The following is a 14,739-nucleotide window of genomic DNA, read 5'->3' as shown; positions in this document are numbered from 1 at the left end:
AATATTTTAACTGTGATTGACCAGGTAATTGTTTTTTCAGAAGGAATCATTTCTGTTAAATCTGCAGTTAAGTATTCTTTACCTTAATTTTTCTTCCACTACATTAGCTTTTTGTAATGTTGAAAGCAGCTGATTAAATAATTTTCAGATTTAAAAACTGATTAGGCCTACTTGCAATGAATTTGTGAACTGTATTTGTAAAAAGAATAATTCCACCTAAATGTTGAAATTATTTTAGAACAGCACCCACAGTAAATTCTACATCGCTAACGAAAGATATTTTAATGTCCTCTTAATACTGCAACTGTGAATATTGTATTTTACAATATGAAAATTTCATACAGTAGAGACAGTCACATGTCTAATTCTCTGAAATGGTTATTTATAAACCAACATCAAAGTTTCCTAAAATTTCCTATGTTTTTCGGTTTTTGGAAAGTTTCCATGAAAATTTCCAGGAAAATTTCAGATAGATAAAATTTTGGACATTTACCCATCCCTAAGCGAGCACGGTAATAGCGAGAACACGGCTATAACGAGGTCTTTTTGAGGAATTTACGGCGTGATCGCGTGAAGCGCGCTTTGTTTATTTGTCTGCTTTATCTCCACCCCTCTCGCTCGCCGCTAGACATCTTGCCGTTGACGCTGTCACATTCTTCAGCCTTGCAGTCACCACCTAAGTGCGTGGCTTTAAAAATAGAATCCCGTCCTTTCTTTCTTTTATCAAACTTCCGTTAGTTATCTGTGCCTGGGACTTCACAGTTACAGCATCACTGGCTGGGTTCAAGGCCAAGGTATACTCAAGTCGAATAAACCAAGCCTTTGAATATACATATACTTGTACGCATTTCTTATTATTTAGAAAATAGACCAAATATATTTTTTCCCGCCATTAAACATAACAATGTGCACTTTTTAAAAAAATATATAAATGCTCTTAATTAATTTGTTGGGACATTTTTATTAACGAATAATAACATTGTTTATAAGTTATAACTATGTTAGGCCAAAAAAGTCAGAGCCGTCTTTATACTTGTTGCTAATTGATCGCGTTAATAATACACAAATACACAAACTTGTTTGGAATTATTTCAGTCGTGACACGTTTACAAACACGTCACGTTATTTATTTTACTATCTGACAAATAGTAGGCACTACCGTATTTATTTCCGAATCGCCAAGACAGTTTTCTTGTAACTTTTGTTTCGGTCAGTTGTTGGAGTATCTGTCCAGGAAAGGGGTGGTGATATTTGAGTTTAATCACAAATTTATTTTCTAAAAAAGTTGACAGGTTTCTTTAAATGAAAAAAGTATAGTTTTCCAGCGACTATTTTGTTGTGAGGCGTACGTGCGTTGCCGCACTCATGTGTTTTTGTAAGGAATTAAATCGTCGCGCTACACTAGCGCCGCCTGTTAGCAACATCCCGAACCAACATGGTCGCCAGCAGACAGCCCGCATCGACAATAGATAGCAGGACAATGCTGCATCGCCCGCGGGCCAGGTTGAGTAATCGATTGCGGGCTGAGATGCTATACTTACGTGGCGTGATAGGGTATTCCGGTTATTTTGACGCAATCGGTGATCGCATCTGTACTTGTGGGGTATCATTTTAAAGAGAATTCACACATCTGCTCACAGAAATTAAGATTTCGTTAATATAACCTGTTATTTTCCAACTATACAGGTTTAAACACAATTTTTATGCTATTTTCGGTTAATTTTTATTTTTGGGGGGGCCAAAATCTGTCCAATTCGGTTATAGCGAGGACACGGTTATAGCGAGGACACGGTTATAGCGAGGATCAAACCCGGAACCGTGACACCTCGCTATAACGGGACTCTAGTGTATTTAGTACACTAAAACTTTTTCTCGTGAGTTTTTTTTAATGACTAAACAGAGCTTGTGAATGAATAGGCCTTGTGGTTTAACAAACGTTTTACCTATAATAATTATTGTAGCGGACTTAACCTAAGTAACCTTTAATTTCAGTATTGTGTCCAATTTTCCAGAAACCACTTCACTACATATTTTACTTTTTATTTCTCTACGTATTTATTACCTGATTTTTTTTATAGTGCAGTTTTAATTCATCTTATTATTCAAATTTATTGTTCATATTTGAGAATACCTAATTTGCTAATTGTATTCATATTTGATTTGAACTAAAAAACTGATTCGCCCAGGCCTAGTTCTCAAGGTATATGTTTGGATAAGATTTTTTTTGTACTAACTTTTTACACATAATTTTGTTTTAATGCACTATGAGAAAAAATATTGCACAAATGCAAAATTTAATGCATATACTGTAAATGTTTTTATCACTGATAGATCATACAAATTACAAATATAGTGCAAACTTCTGAAAGTTCTACATTTTTTTCAGGCAGATGCCTCTAAAACATTTTAGTTGTTGAAAGACCACTTACGGAGTTCCAAACCACTTGGTATACTGCCGGGCTTTGTCCAGTGCCAACTGTTGCAGTATTCTCTATGCTTAGCAAGGAAATGATGCTAAACTATATGTGATGTTTTTTTACTACATAATGATATTGCAGAAAATAAAAATATTCTAGACTGAAATGATATGCCCCTGTATTATTTTTTCTCAGACTCCATACATTTTAGTGGAAATGTGACCTACATGATTACTTTGTCATGTGCAGTCATGTTAATAGCCTGCTGTAAACTCGCTTGTGTTTTATAATGTGACAGTGGAGGATCTTCTGACCAGCATTGCACGGTTTGGCACATTATGTAGCCTGGCATCAGTCGAGCCACGGGTCCGTGTTACTGCCGGTGTGTGTAGTTTACTCAACATTTATAGTTCTGTTGGTTTTCACTTCAGAAGTTCTTTCTTGCAGGTTACATATACATAATTATCTTTTGATGAAGACTCAATGCTCATTATAATTTTTTCTTCTATAGAGCAGTTAATAACTTATTTAAAATACCACTGAAGTGTACATAGTGTTTCTTTGGTATTCCTGTTAAACTTTATTATGGTTAAAAATCCAGTAAAATCGTAGTTCTGAACATGCAGTGTTAAAAAACCTTTCACTGTATTATCTATTTAACACCAGATTTATTTCCCCCCACCCCACCAACTCCCTTTAAAAAAAAAAAAAAAAAAAAAAAAAAAAATTATGAGACATTAGAAATTACTTATTAATGAAAATTTCTGTTAGCCAAAAATTAGCAAGGAAAAAAAAAAAGGGAAAAATATACTGAGCTAACCTTTCTCCTGGTTGTTTACACTTTTGAAAATTTTCTTATAGTTTTATGTGCATCTTTTTAACGCATCCATTGAATTTTAATGCATTGCAAATTTTAAAACATGTTACAGACTGTGAACTTAAAATACTTAATATATGCCAAATTATTTTCCATAATGAATATAAACTGTGATGTATATTCATAAGTTTCTGCATGCATTATTTATTTTTACTTCAAATTATAGCATAATCCATTCATACACAAATTTTACTACCACTGAATAAAAACTTCTGCAACTACTTGAGTTCGATCAAAACTAATCAAGCCTGGCCTCAACTCAATCCAAAAATCTGCTCTCTTCTATCTCTACCTTTGAAACCTACCAACATTAATACAGCAGTATTATAAAAATGTCAACATCTATGTATGTAATGGCAATTACCAAACAATTTAAAATTACAAGGTTACATTGAGCTTGTAACCTTATATTTATATCAAATCATCTCTTGCGCAGCACATGTGATAGATGCTGATGTCGCATCCTCCCATGACTACCTATTTCATGTTCTCCTAATACTGTACGCTGTTTTGCCAAGACAAGCTGCTATATTTCTCAAGCCTCGTGTAAGCTGGTACAGGAATAAGCCATCACAAACCCTGAATTTCTATCAAGTGTTCGCTTGTAAGAAACTTATGAACATTTAAAGTAAACTTGGACACACTGCAAAATTGTGCAGGTTGATAATGTGTAAATGTGTCTCATCTCGTTAAAGAGTAAAACACAGGACATTGCATGTAGATCGCAACATGTGCCAAAGGCAACATAGTACAAGTGTTTTTATGGTACAATTTTGTATAGAAATTAAGTTATTTTGTATAGTTACATAATTAATCTTAATTTGCCTGAAACATGCAATTTGACATTTTTTTAAAAGCAGAGGCAGTATCGGTACACACATACACATCAGCTTGCATATTCGCTTTTTAAAGCATAGTTATGTGCTGTTTTCATGCACATTTCATTCCCTTGTAAATATGATGCAGGATAAAGGCATACTGAAGCTCCAACACAGCTATTCTTAATATTTTGGAACTACAGTAGACTCCTGATATCCGGGGTAATGACTGGCAAGTAATCCATGGATAACCGAAAAAATACGGTTAAAGCAATGAAAAAACTTATTAAAATTTTATCCCGACTATCTAGACAAACACTGTAACACACACCCCATGAAGTAATGCCCTAATTCGTTCCAATAAAACGGAACGTTAATCCAATACTTTTTTTTCCCCTTAAAACAGTATTTTAATCAAAATCATTTTCCAGTCAGCTTGCTAACTACCAATTTAATCAAGACTCAACTCCCGATAAAAAATAAATTTACAATTCTAATATACGTGTGTCTAAATAAATTTGAAGTACAATTAAATAAATGTTAAATTACATTTTGAGATTAAACAACCTAAAGTTAAATTTAAAAATTCAGGTATCGCATTGTGTACTAAATAAGGCTTGGGCATAACATTCTTATGTAGGTAGATGCTACCAACATTTCTGAATTAAAAAATGTTTGTTGGTGTAGGATATTTAAGTTATATTAAGATTTCAAATAGCATAAACTTAAGTTTTCTATTAGAAAGATTATTTAATCTTTAACGTAATTCCGACACTGTTTTTTGATAAATGAATTTTTACCATGATTTGCCGCTAGTTAGAGATGGTGATTTATAGCATTTAAAATAATGAGATTTAGCATTTTGAATTTGAAATTTAGCATTTTGTAGCATTTAAAAAACACAATTTAGCCAATTCTCTCATTTTACATTACTGAAGAAAAATATATTTTTAAAAAAGAAACCGTTGCTTGCCGTTTTACCGACTTTTTTTCTTCAACCGACTTCTCGGTGAATCTTTTTTTTTTTTTGCAGTCTGATGTCCCTCAGATTTAATGTGCATTTCAAGTAAATCTTTTTTTTCCATTCCAGATGGTGATTACATAAATTAAAATTGCGCATTAAAATATTCGTATCACTTTCGTATAACATTTATGCGATTGCGAATGGAAATGACGTTGCGTCCCATTTTTACCACGAGAAATAACAGTATACAACACATTCATGAGTATGCACGTATTTGTAAACACGCAACATTCCACAGACTACACAAGAACGCGGCTTTCACGTGAAACACAGCCAGAAAATGGGACTTACAATTTTTAGCGCAACGAAGCAGAGATGTCGCAATATGGTGGCCTAAAAACTTGTACTCTGCAAGATGACGGACAATCTTCCAGCTAGTTGTTCTTTGCTTTGTTTACAATCGCGAGGCACGGATGGCCATTCTACATTCAATATTTACGAACAATAGTAGTTGTGAATGACGTGACAATAAGATACTTGTGCTGAATACGCCATAAAATGATGGTTTCTTTTGATACTGAACTGAAACAAAATACAATCGGTAAATAAATTGTGTAGAGTGAAGACGAATCTACGTTTTTTACCTTGATTTCGCATTTATCTCGGAATAGTCTAGATTTAGCATTTTATAGCGGAAAAAATATAATTTAGCATATTTTAGCATCTATTTAGCAAAAACTAAAAAATCACCATCCCTACCGCTAGTGCATCCTAGTATGTGCGAGGTGAACTAGTCCTAAAAAATTCTAGATTTTCACAAGTGCCGTTGCTATTTTGTGCGCACGAAAATAAAAAGTCGAAAATTCTTTTTATGTTTATGGTTTACGAAAGTAACATATGGCACGGTTAACCCGCAAACCAAATAACCCGCACCCGGATAATCAAGTCTACTGTATATATGTCGTGATGGAAGTATACATCATCACATACGTTTTTACTACACAACTGTCACAATTGAATGAGAATATGTGACGCTTTATTTATAAAAATAATCTTGCAGTACTATCACTTCATGAAATTAAGTCTATATAGGATAGCCAAAACATACTATCGAATAGTACAGTCTAATTTACCCTCTGCAGATTTTGTAAAATTACAAATAAATAACAAATACCATTAAAAATTTATTTTAGAACTAACAAAGATTACCACAAAACAATTATAAAATACTTTTTTTTACCCATATCCACATGTTAATTAAAATGGTGTGTGCCACAGAAGTAAACACCAGTACGCACCATACATGAGTTCACAGTGCAGTCTCAATACAAAGTAACACATTTTAAAGTGGTTCCCACTTTTAAGTACAGGTATAGGGGTGATTCCATAGAAAATGGTTATTTCGTGTAGTTAATTTTTGTTTTGTTTTTGGAATGCATGTTTGTATTTCAAAATATCCTATCTCATTGTTAGTTTAATTATTTTCCCCCTACATATTTGGGAACAATGCTGGATAGTATTTCATTGAGTGTACTAAGTTCCCCATATGCTAAAATTATAACTCATTAAAAAATACTCACTTTGGTTCTTTTTTCTAGCTCACTAATTAGGAAACATTCTGAAGATAGTTGTAAAAACCTTAAACTTGAAAAATGTTGGGTTTTCTTACTTATATTTCTTAAGTGTGAATAAGTGGTGGTAAATGCAATTCCTGATTGACAGCTGGTATTTAATTATTTTTCTTCTATTGTAGAGAAAAAAATTATTAGGCTACAGCTGAAATAGATTATGCTTTCACACTGGTATTAATGCATGAGATAATATAAATTGAAAATTACTTTAACTGACCTACGGGTGACAGAGATCACCCAAGTATTTTCATATTGTTACAAGATATTTGACCAGAGCGGTTGAACTACTCGCTTGCAGTGGGAATGCAGACTTTTCTACCGTATCTCTGACACAGATCGCTTAAAAGCACACTTGGCAGGCAGCAAATAAAAAAAAAAAAAACGGAGAAGAAACAAAAATCACAGCATTATTTACTGTATTCTTTATTATGTTGCAACTTATGCTGATTTTCCTGCTGTGAAATAACTAGAAGTCCCAGCAATTACTCTATCTGCACAACTTTTATATATTCCATATTCACAAAGCAGACAAAATTGGTTAGTTTACAAGTACTGATGCATCAACTCCAATTTTTTAAAATTTGAATCCCAAATACTAAATTGAATCCAAAAATGGGTGCCAAGACCTTTTTTAATAAAAAATATATATATATCTATGATTTTGAAATATTGAAACCTTTGTTTGCTACATGTTTGCAGAATAAATATATATTGTAATATTATATAATTACATATCAAATTTACAATATTTGAGGGAATAGTGATATGATGTGAAGAAAAAAAAAGACCTAGAACTGCAGACTAGTGTCTTGAATTTACATTTCATTCAACATTTTACTTTGACTTTTTTTTCCTTAAATCTTTAATATTAAAAATAACAATGGATTCAAGGTTTCAAGGGCATCATCTGATCTATCCCTAATATTTACATGTTCAGGATATAAAATTTTTTTTTTGTGTCAAAAATTGTCCCTGTTGACAGGATTAATAATGTAGGCCTTTTTTTTTTTTTTTTTTTTTTTACTACGTAGGTGCTAGTGTCTGAATTTCACTTAAATTATTTTTCTTTTAATATTTTTCCTCAAATATTTAAATCTTTTCAATACTGAGGATTTGATTGGCCTATCACTATTTACATGTAAATCCATTCTAGTTTTGATTGTAATATCCTTTTGAATATGGCACTCATTTACCTTTGCTGGTATTGCATTTATCATGTATCAACACACAACATAGCAACCAAGCTGCTACTTCATGTCTTGTGCTTGACTATCAATTTGTTCATCTTCACTACTAGTTTGTTCAGTTTTCTGAATGTGTGGTAAATGTACAGGTTTTATTTTTTTGTTAGTCCATAATCTTAAGACGTTCTGAAATATGTAGCATTTACATAAAGATTGCAAGACACTAGTAAAACAATTCAAATTCTTTTGTGTGAGTTAGAAATGCCTTAAACTAGAGTTCTTTTTCAGGTAATTTTTATTATTACTGCCATTGTATGATACATGTTACAATTTTGCTTTTATTAAAAAATGAAGAAAATAGAGCACTTTTTTTTGCTCAATGTATTTCAAAGTATGCTTTGCATTTTTAACTAACTTGAATAATTCTAGCAATAGTTAAGGCTTAAGCAAAAACTAGTCAGGATAGTAGTTTTAACTTAAAATTGGCATAAGTGATGTAGGTTGGATGTAGCGCTTGTAGATTTCCAACCAAGTGGTTTCTGAAACTGCAACAGCAATTAAATGGTATGCTCAGAAACTACTCAGAACTCAAGTCATAACTGCCCAATACAATGGATTTTTTCCTTCATTGTACCCATGAACTAGCCGCTCAAGAAAAAGTTCCAAATGGTGGTGTGTGATCCAACAAATGTAAGCAGTTACAAATTCTTCCTAAATATTTTCTTTCAAAGAAAGTATCAAAACATGAAACCAAATGTCTAACTTTGTTGTCGGTTGATAAACTTAAGAAAGCTACTTTGTAGTTAAATTCTGAGCTGCTATTTATAGGAATGACAGAAAATGTTAAACTAGCTTGAATGCACTTTACAGCACCTGCATCTCACATATTTCACACACAAGTGCTGCTTCATTTTAATCATTTATCTGCAACATTTATACAAAAAATGTATGTGAAATTCTAATAAAATGCCTGAAAATAGGCTTTGGAAAGGACACAAAAATCTCACTAAATAAAAATATATAAATTTTTGACCACATGGTAACCATTTCATATAACGAATACCACCATTTACTTGAAAACGTGTTTTTTTTTTTTGTAGTTTGTTGCATGTGTATGTGTTGTCATTTTAAATATCATTAATATTGTTATAATATATAAGTACTGAAGACTTTATATATATTTATATACCAAGACTTTATATTTATAAAGACTTCGGTACTTTTGTGACATATCCAGGACTGTAGAAGATTTCCCAGTGGACACAAAACATTTATGAATACTTGATTGCACAATTAGTGTCATTTACTGAATAAAATAAGGTCAAATTATATTTGTTTTCAGGGAAGGATGTGTCAATGTCTCTGGGAAATAACTCAACATAATGGCATTTAGCTTGATGCAGTAACAATAACCCAGTATTACGTCCGTAGTGCACACTTCCACAAACTGCTGTAAACAAAACTAAAGTTTGCAAGTAATAATTAAAATAGTGTTTAGAGTTTCCTGATCACTTTTACATGGCTTCGTAATCCACTCTAAAACTGCTCACACCTCCAGCAACCACTGGTGGCATCTTCTCTCGTCTGAAGGCTGGCTGGCTGGCTGGCTGCCTGCCTGCGGGTGTACGCCTCCCTGCACGAAACCCCATGGAGCCTGTTCTCTGGGGCAGGCAGCCTAGCCTGTTGCGGACGTGCTTGTACGTAATTTGTCATTTCAAACTGATCACAGCTCACCGTCACAAACCAAATTCAAAATTGGGTTCCTGAGAAACTTCTCGATACTTACATAATGCAAAGATCTCACACATTCACTCAAAGGTGAAAGGTAAACCAGGCACAATCATGCTTTTTTTAACTCGAGGTCCTGATTTAATCCAAACCCAACACTGCTCGGGATCCACTATTGACACGCTGCATACCGTGCAGGTCTCATGTCATTAGTGCACCTTCCATCCCCGACACATCTCCAAGGTTGTGAGATGGTTGCGGAATGGTTCTCGTAGCACTTGGCCGTGCGTCTCCCGTACCGTCAAGACAGATGGCACAATTCACCCCGACTAACCTGATGTATCCCCAAATTATGTCCAATATCAAGGTTTATGAAAGGACGCATCAGGTTACACTTGAAACACAAGCATCACCTGACAGATCCTGAATCATTAGAAAAATACATATTTCTGCACACCTTTACCTTCACATTTTTTTTTTGTGAAAGTAATCCGTAGTTTTTTTTGTAGGGACCCCAGAAATTGGTGAAGGGTGAAATTCACGAAATACAACAAAACCGAAAAATGCAAAATTTGAAACATTTTTATGGAAAACAAATTTTTCAACAAATACAGCTATTCTTCATGTGCTGATTGGCAGCATTTCTAAAAGCCTTATGTGATATGTCATAGATGATTACCAAAAGACACAAATATTGAGAAAGTATTTCAATAACTCAAATGGTTTTGTTTTCCTTCTACTCTCTCAATCAACCAGGGTGTGGTCATGTCTGCACGATTACATGCTAACTGCATGAAGCAGTTTTTTTCCTTCAGCTAATTGATGCATCATATTGGTTAAATGCCCAAAACATTGGCTGAAATGTAGTGTTTGCAGTGTGGAAACTGTTTTAAATTACTTTTTTATTTATGAAAGTGACGGATTTTAACGATGGTGATTCTAATTCATACTTAACCATCATCAGATGTGGTCAAGCACCATTTCTGCAATGTTTTGGGTGTATACAATATGGCGATGGCAAGACTTCAATTACGTCACAGCAAGCCGTCTCCTGGCAATCATTAGTATTGATGGATAGTACAAATGTGTAATGTTGCTCTTTATAATGTGTGTAGCAACACATCTAGTACCTACATATCTTTGGTTGATTTGTAAAATAGTGAGATGGTTTTTCTTACAAGTGAAACTACTATGTATTTTATTTTTAAACGTGTCTGGTTTTACACGACATTTCTTTTGGCATGTGATGAGACACTCAAATATGCTTTAGTTTTTTAATCTAAACGGGTTGTCTCACAGAAAACTTCTGAAAAAAAAAAATTAAAAATAGTTTAAAACTAACTTATGTTCTCATTTGTTTGCACTTTGATTTTTGGTAATTTTATAGTTAGGGTGGGCTAGAAGAAATGGTTCATGGTATGTAATATCGTGTTTTCACGCATAATCGTCGCACTTTTTATTCTAAAATCAAGCTTGAAAAGTAGTGGTGCAACGATTATGCGGAAAAATTTTTTTTAGTTAGATAATATTATTCATAAAAACAATACCAATTCATGGAAAGTAATTTTTATTTAAAATGTGAAGTATAAAAGAGCACGCCAAACTATTTAAATTAATAAGTCATGAAACAAAAAACCTTTCAACTTCAATAGAAAAACAAAATCTGTAATCCAAATGCAAGCCGAACGAACGCTTAACTATCGCCGCAGTAAGTACACACTCCACGAAAGAGAGCGGGCCATCAGATGTCGTTAACTCGGCACTCGACAGAGAGCGCGGGTTGTATGCACTCGGCGAGATATAGATATTCAGCTACGTGTGTGCGCTCTAAACGGGAAGCAACATAACCAAACAGCGCTTGCGTTGCATGAACTCGGCAAAATATCGATATTCGGCTACGTGTGCGCGCTCTATATGGGAAGCAACATAACCAAACATTAATGATTGCAACGAGCGTTGGCTACATTTTTGTAAGCGGTACACCGCGGCGACGCAGACGAAAAGATGAAGAAGTTTAAAAACGTTTTTAAAAGAAAATTTACACTACAGACAACTTAAGTGGAACCTCGATACTACGAGAGCTGACAATGGCGGCAAAAATTCTCGTAACGAGTACTCGTAATAACCGAATATAAAAAATTAAAGTCAAGTTAAATTCTGGACCGTCCAAACAGTCTTAATTTCACACCGTAACTTGAAAACAGTGCACTATAGTGAAAAAACGTGTCGAATAAAAGTTATAGCAAATTAAATTACGAATAGAAAGTGTCTCAATGGAATTTTTTGTATCTACAACGGTTTTTGATTTAATCGCAAATGAAATGGCATGATACAAAGACCGGCACCGTTCAAGATCACGGAGGGAAGGTATGTGAAGCTGTGAAAAAAAAAAGGGAGCAAAGGAAGGAAGAAAGGAAAGGTGTTAGCTGGTCTATTTTTTAGATTTACCTCTCTGCCGACTTAGGATGGGAAGCAACTGGCGCCGTCAAGAGAAAGAGAGGGAGGGAAAGAGAGAGAGAGAGTGCATGTTTGTCATCAGTCCTTCCACCCAGTCCGTCTGGCGCCGCCCGCATAGCCACATAGCTGTCTGTATTTACTACATGGACATTATTTTTTTGAAGATGCCATTCAAAACACTCGTACTTACGAAAGGGCCAACAGGGAGGCACTTTTAATAACTGGTTTAATTTGATATGATTTACGTAGTCAAACTGACATTGCATTACAAAACTGTTGTAGCAACGAAGGTCTCGTAGTATCCCGTACTCGTAATAATGAGGTTCCACTGTACGTATTTCCGTTAATTAAATAAGTAAGAGGTAATGTCGGAATAAATATTAGATTTCTATTTTAAAATACATCGTTTAATACTGAAAAATTACCCATACAAAGCGCTCGGAATCTAATAGCGGGACCAGAAACATCATGCGATGTTTACGTGAGAGTTTTTTTTATCCAAATTTTGACGACCAAAAATATGGGTGTGACGATTAGACGAGTGCGGCGATTATGCGATAAAAGAGGGTACCATCTTTCCCTGTTTTGTGTGTATTTAATCCTATACGTTTATTTACATTTTATTTAGTTTATTTTATAACAGCTAAAACATTCACATTGTGTATGTTCTGCCCCATTAAATCCAGATGATGGGAGTTAGTGATATTCTTTATTTAGTACTTACCATGTGACTGCACATTTAACAGTAATAATTATGTTAGTTTTTGATTGAATTTTAAGAGTGTTATAGATAGAGACAGGTGTTTTGTGAAAAAATTTGCACAATTTCGTTACTTTTTACGAGATGATTTCAGTATATTTTTCGCTATTTTATCAGTAGTTTCGTCAAAAATTTCATTGATTTTAAAACTGCAATATGAGGTTTATAAATATAAGTTCTACGTGAATGTGTTTAATATGTCATTTAAGAGTAGAACTACACTGTTTCATACATAACTTTACCAAATATTTGCACAGAACAAGCAACAATTCAACAACTATGCACAGCATTTCCGTATTCTAATGGCAGACGGCAAGTCCCCAGCGCCTTAAAAAAAATAAAAAATAGTGGTGGATAATTAAAATGTGTTGTAAAATTTTTACTGTAACATAATTAACTGTAACTCTCTCTTATACAAACCACAAAAATAAATACTTTTCTAGACCTATGTATGCCTTTTAAACTCTGTAACCTGTAAGGCCTACCACAATTCCGAGTAGGATAATTCAAAAGATATTGTTGCACAATTTATACAAACTTTTTTGTCTGCATTGTTCAGGTTTTAAAAAATGCATGTATTTACTAGGCCTAAACATGTTACAAAGCACAGAACTGGAAACTGTTTTAAAAAATTTACTGACAAAAAAAAAAGCTCAAGTCCTAACCTAAAAACAAATAAGTTACGTCTATTTTTACCTGTGGCTAGGTTATATCAACTTTTTCCAATAAGTGCTGTAAAAAACACGACTCGCAGCTATATGAATATTTCAAGAGTAGGTAGGCCTAACAAAAATTTATTATCGTAACGTTCTGTTTATCTGCTTAAGAATGCACAAAACTGTTAAAATATTGTACGCTTTAGCACCTACCTGCAATGTACTTGTGCATCCATTGACGAAGTTTCGGGTCATCCAGTTTTTCAATCAGGATGTTCGCTTTGATAAAAGCTCGAGTTGTTGACATAATGAACTCATTATTGTCAAATTTTGCTTTTATTGCCGTAAAAAAATCTGATTCCAGCGAAACTTGCCTTTTTGTACCGGATTGTTGACTTTCCTTGTTTATGTTATGCGAGGCACTGTTTTTTAAGTGTTTCAAGCACGTGTCTTTCCGTTGCCATTCTATTCTAACGTTGCAGTACTTGCACACGAGAATTTTTTGCATTTTGTCAAAGACATAGAATCCTTCGCCTGCAAACTTCGCCGCCCTGTCAAATACTGTCATAACCATTTTAAAATCAAAGTTTTACAAAAAGAAACAGAGCAAAAACGTTTGATTACATCCACACCATTTTAACAAACTGTGGCGAGTGGCGACTCTGGCGAGGCGATAGTGCGACACGAATGCGACTTCCTATACTATCGAAAGTCGTTAACAATCGATTATAATCGACTGCTGTTATCGAGTCATCAAAATACGGACGTTTAGCTATTTTCAGTGTGTTTTGTCTTAATTATTTTCGTGATTTCTCTAAGAAATTGATAATTTTGCATTTTTAAGTTTATGTATATTAATTTTGTTAATATTACGCAATTTCGCGCATCGCGAAAAACACCTGTCTCTAGTTATAGAGAACTATGATGAAATATTTCGAGATTTCTTGGATGATTTCTGGTAAATGGAACAAAATAAAAATGATTTCAATAAAATACAAATGTTAATAAATTTAAAAAATGAACATTTGGTACCAACGTTTAGAAATAATTTTTTACACTTTTGTACCTGTTTTTACAGTAATTTTTTTACACTTATGTTTTTATAAATAATTTTTGTACCAATTTGCCTCACTTAATCAACACTCTTGGTCCATTTTACTTAGCATTTTTTGGGGTCCCTATTTATATGTCCTCTCTTTCTTTCTCTCTCTCTCTCTCTCTCTCTCTTAATATTTTAATACAAGAGA

Source organism: Bacillus rossius, chromosome 1, assembly GCF_032445375.1.
Source record: "Bacillus rossius redtenbacheri isolate Brsri chromosome 1, Brsri_v3, whole genome shotgun sequence".
Lineage (NCBI taxonomy): Eukaryota > Metazoa > Arthropoda > Insecta > Phasmatodea > Bacillidae > Bacillus > Bacillus rossius.
This window is presented reverse-complemented; position numbering follows the sequence as displayed.